This window comes from Rattus norvegicus, chromosome 3 (assembly GCF_021556685.1).
Source record: "Rattus norvegicus strain SHRSP/BbbUtx chromosome 3, alternate assembly SHRSP_T2T, whole genome shotgun sequence".
Lineage (NCBI taxonomy): Eukaryota > Metazoa > Chordata > Mammalia > Rodentia > Muridae > Rattus > Rattus norvegicus.
In genome coordinates this window covers 108,945,455-108,950,937 of record NC_141536.1, presented here as the reverse complement: position 1 = coordinate 108,950,937, position 5,483 = coordinate 108,945,455, and the positions used below count along the sequence as shown (strand labels likewise).

The 5,483-nt window shown below is 37.5% G+C and overlaps 1 pseudogene; it reads left to right on the top strand.

Annotated features, from left to right (window-relative positions):
• Nucleotides 1-228: 228 nt before the first annotated feature.
• Nucleotides 229-295, top strand: LOC120102128 (U4 spliceosomal RNA; annotated as a pseudogene).
• Nucleotides 296-5,483: the final 5,188 nt, after the last annotated feature.

Genomic DNA, 5,483 nt, shown 5'->3' with positions numbered 1-5,483 from the left:
AGCTCTGTACTCCACTTTGTGACAATGTTATTAGGTTCTCTGGAGTCTACCCTCTTGACTTCTTTTCTAAATTTTGGATATTATCTCTCTATGAAATGTAGGGTTAGTAAATATCTTTTCCCAATCTGTGGGTTGCCTTTTGTCTGATTGACAGTGTCCTTTGCGTTACAGAAGCTTTTCAATTTTATGAGGTTCCATTTGTCAACTGTTGCTCTTAAAGCATAAGCCAGCTTTGTGCAGTGGCAGTATCGTAGCCAATGAGGTTTATCCGAGGCACAATTATTGCTAATTAAAGCATAAGCCATTGGTGTTCTGTTCAGGAAGTTTCCCCCTGTGCCAAGTATTCAAGGCTCTTCCCCACTTTCTCTTCTATTGGATTTAGCATATCTGATTTTATGTGGAGGTCTGTGATCCACTTGGACTTGAGCTTTGTACAAGGAGATAAGAATGGATCAACTTGCATTCTTCTACATGTAGACTGCCAGTTGAACCAGAACCATCTGTTGAAAATGCTGTCTTTTTTCCATTGGATGGTTTTAGAATCTTCATCAAAGATCAAGTGACCATAGGTGCGAAGGTTCATTTCTGGGTCTTCAATTCTATTCCATTGATCTACCTGCCTGTCTCTGTAATGATACCATGCAGTTTTTACCACTATTGCTCTAAAGTATAGCTTGAGGTCAGGAATGGTGATTCCCCCAGAAGTTCTTTTATTGTTGAGAATAGTTTTTGCCATTCTAGGTTTTTTTGTTACTCCAAATGAATTTGGGAATTGCTCTATCTAACTCGAAGAATTGAGGTGGAATTTTGATGGGGATTGCATTGAATCTATAGAGTGCTTTTGGTAAGATGGTCATTTTTTACTATATTAATCCTGCCAATCTGAGAGCACAGGAGATCTTTCCATCTTAGGTTGTCTTGGATTTCTTTCTTCAGGGATGTGGAGTTCTTGTCATACAGATCTTTCACTTGCTTGGTTAGACTCACACCAAGATATTTTACATAATTTGTGACTATTGCAGCAGGCATTGTTTCCCTGATTTCTTTATCAGTCCTTTTATCCTTTGAGTAGAGGATAAATTTTAATGGGATTGCTTTGAGTTTCTATTCATTTAGTTTGATGTTGGCTATTGATTTGTTGTATATTGCTTTTATTATATTTAGGTATGCACCTTGAATTCCTGATCTCTCCAATATTTTTACCATGATAGGTGTTATACTTTGTCAAAGGCCTTTTTAACATCTATTGAGATGATCATGTGGGATTTTGACTTTGAGTTTGTTTATATAGTGAATTGCATTGATGGATTTCCATATATTGAACTATCCCTGCATTCCTGGGATGAAGCCTATGTGATCATGTTGGATAATCACTTTGATGTGGTTTTGGATTTGATTTGTGAGAATCTTATTGAGTATTTTTGCACCGATATTCATAAGGAAAATTGGTCTATAGTTCTCTTTCTTTGTTGTGTCTTTTTGTGGTTTAGGTATCAGTGTAAATGTGGCTTCATAGAAAGAATTGGGTAGTGTTCCTTCAATTTCTATTCTATGGACTAGTTTGAGGAGTATTGGTATTAGATCTTCCTTGAAGGTCTGATAGAATTCTGCACTAAAACTATCTGGCCTTAGGGTTTGTTTTTTTCTTTCTTTGTTTTTTGTTTTTTGGGTTGGAGACTTCTAATGAGTTCATCTATTTTCTTGGAAGCCCTGTGACTGTTTAGATGGTTTATTAAATCATGATTTAACTTTGGAACCTGGTATCACCCATTTCATCCATGTTTTCCAGTTTTGTTTAGTATAGACTTTTGTAGTAGGATCTTATTGTCTTTTGAATTTCCTCAGTTTCTGTTGTTATGTCTCCTTTTCATTCCTGATTTTGTTTATTTGAATAAAAGGGTTTATCTGTCGCATTGATTTTTCTTACAGAACCAGCTCCTGGATTGGGTGGGGGAGGTTGTTTTTTTTTTCTGAACTATTTTTTTCTTTTCTTTTCTTTTTTCTTTTTTCTTTTTTATTTTTTTAATTGGAGAGCTCCTAGTTTTGTTGATTCCTTGTATAGTTCTTTTTGTTTCTACTTGGTTGATTTCAGCCCTGGGTTTCATTATTTCCTGCCTTCTAGTCCTCTTGGGTGTATTTGCTTCTTTTTGTTCTAGAGCTTTCACATGAGCTGTTAAGCTTCGAGTGTATGATATCTCCAACTTCTTTATGGAGGCATACAGAGCTATGAGTTTTCCTCTTCATACTGTTTCCATTGTGTCCCATAAGTTTGGGTATGCTGTTCCGTCATTTTCGTTAAATTCTAAGTCTTTAATTTTATTCTTTATTTCTTCCCTGACTGGGTTATCATTGAGTAGATCATTGTTCAGCTTCCACGTATATGTGGACTTTCTGTGGTTTTTGTTGTTATTGAAAACCAGTCTTAGTCTGGGGTGATCTGATAGGATGCATAGGATTATTTCAATTTTGTTGTGTCTGTTGAGGCCTGCTTTGTGACCTATTTTATGGTCAGTTTTGGAGAAGGTACCATGAGGTACTGAGAAGAAGGTATATTCTTTTGTTTTAGGATGAAATGTTCTATAGATACCTGTTAAATCCATTTGGTTCGTAACCTCTGTTAGTTTCTCTGTGTCTCTGTTTACTTTGTTTCCATAATCTGTTCATTCCTGAAAGTGTGTTGTAAGACCCCCGAAGTGGCCCTACCTCAGGAGCACCACTCAGAGCACAGATTGACAAAGTGAGCACTGCAATAGCAAGAGGTTATAAGGTTTTTAATCCATGTACGTGGTGTTGCTCATCTACACAGGGAGTGGCAATCTTGAACCCAAAAAGCACACAACTTTATTCATTACAGAGGGCAGACTTCAGCAACAGGGTTAGCTGGCCTATTCTCATTGATGGTACACAGAACAAAGGATCTGGTCAGGTATTGGCTGGCCTGCTCAAGGGGCTGTTCTCGGATCAGTTAGATACTTTCCTCATCCATCCCTAGATCTGGCCTTGGAGAATCACTGGAGAAGGGCTAAGTTAGCATGTCTCTTAGAAGTGGGGAGGAACTGGGTTGTCGGGCAGGGTCAGGACAACACCCTGTGGTCTGGTCGTTCTTGGAATCTACCTCAGGGAGGAGTAGGGGGAACAGTTGTTTTTGTTTTGGCTAGTTTCCATTAAGCCTGGTCACTCTGACCACTGAGACCTTGCTTCTGAATTCCCACAACTTCATTCTTACAGCTTTGTTTCTTGCATCTATGAAACTTATTTCTTCAAGTGGGGTGTTGAAATCTATTACTATTATTGTGTGAGGTTCAATACGTGCTTTGAGCTTTAGTAACGTTTCTTTTATAAATGTGATTACCCTTGCATTTAGGGCATAGATGTTTAGAATTGAGAGTTTATCTTGGTGAATCTTCCTGTTGATGAGCATGTAGTATCCTTTCCCAACTTTTTTGATAACTTTTGGTTGAAAGTCTATTTTGTCGAATATTAGAATGGCTACTCCAGCTTGTTTCTTTGAAATATTTGCTTGCAAAACAATTTCCCATCCTTTTACTTTAAGGTAATGTCTGTCTTTGTCTCTGAGATGTGTTTCCTATATGCAGCAAAATGCTGGATCCTGTTTATGTATCCAGACTGTTAGTCTAGGTCTTTTTATTGGGGAATTGAATCCATTGATATTGAGAGATATTAGGGATCAACGATTGTTGTTTTTTGTTTTGTTTTGTTTTGTTTTGTTTTTGTTACAAGTAGAATTATGTTTGTGTGACTATCTTCTTTTGGGTTTATTTGTGTGTGTGTGTGTGTGTGTGTGTGTGTGTGTGTGTGTGTGTGTAAGAGAAAGAGAGAGAGAGAGAGAGAGAGAGAGAGAGAGAGAGAGAGAGAGAGATATTACTTTCCTGCTTTTTCTTGGGTGTAGTTTCCTTCCTTGTGTTGAACTTTTCCATCTATTATCCTCTGTAGGAATGGATTTGTGGAAAGATATTGTTTAAATTTGGTTTTGTCTTGGAATGCCTTGGTTTCTCCATCTATGGTAATTGTGAGTTTTGCTGGATATAGTAGCCTGGGCTGGCATTTTTGTTCTCTTAAGGCCTATATGACATTTTTCCAAGATCTTCTGGCTTTTAGAGTCTGTTGAGAAGTCTGGTGTAATTCTGATAGATCTGTATTAAATGTTATTTGACTTTTTTCCTTACTGCTTTCAATATTCTTTCTTTGTTCTGTACATTTGGTATTTTAACTATTATGTGACAAGAGTAATTTCTTTTCTGATCCCATTTGTTTGGTGTTCTGTGGGCTACTTGTATGCTTATGAGCATTTCTTTCTTTAGGTTAGGAAAGTTTTCTTCTATAATTTTGTTGAAGATATTTGCTGGCTCTTTGAGTTGGGAATCTTCACTCTCTTCTATACCTATACAATCTCAGGATGGGTCTTTTCATTGTGTCCTGAATTTCTTAAATGTTTTAATATAGGAGCTTTTTGCTTTTTGTATTTTCCTTCACTATAGTGTCAATGTCTTCTGTCTTCTGCCACTGAGACTCTCTCTTCTATTTCTTCTATTCTATTGGTGATGCTTGCATCTATAAACTCCTGTTCTCTTTCCTAGGTTTTCCCTCTTCAGGGCTGTCTCCCTTTGAGATTTCTTTAATGATTCTATTTCCATTTTTAGATCCCGGATGGTTTTGTTCAATTCCTTCACCTGTTTGATTGTGTTCAACTGTATTTCTTTAAGGTATTTATAAGTTTCCTTTTTAAGGGCTTCTACTTCTTTACTTATGTTCTCATTTATTTCTTTAAGTGAGCTATTTATGTCTTTCTTCAAGTTCTCTATAATCTTCATTCAATGAAACTTAAATCTGAATCTTGCTTTATAGGTGTGTTGGGGTATCTGGGACTTGCTGTGGTGGGAGAACTGGGTACTGATGTTGTCAAGTCAAATTAGTTTCTGTTGCTTATCTTCTTACACTTGCCTTTAGACATCTGGTAATATCTGATGTTAGCTGGCTTCCCTGTCTCTAACTGGAGTCTGTCCTTTCTGCGAACCAGTGAGCCTGCGTTCCTGTAAGCCTGTGATCCTAGGGAGTCGAACTGCAATCAGGGTGTGGGCCATGTGTGATTCGATCCAGCCCAGGCACAGCTGGGAACCAGAAGATGAGCAGATCTCCTGAATTTGTTGTTTTTTAAGAGCACACAAACAATGTGATAATTTGCTTTAACATGAGGTAGACTGGGAAGAAGAGGCTCCAGGGGGAAATACCAACACACATGAGGTTATCTTAACATGTCACAGTGACCACAAGAACCAGTCCCTTCAGTATGGTACTATCCTTCATTTGTCATATGATCTGAACCAATAATGGTTCAGTTTCTTTTCCTACCTACCCGACTCTAACCCCTAATTTTCACATTGTTTCTCTAACTCCTATGCTATTTGTCATGAAATCTTAAGTCGTGTGAGGCTTTTAATGGACTAAAATATGATTCAGCTATT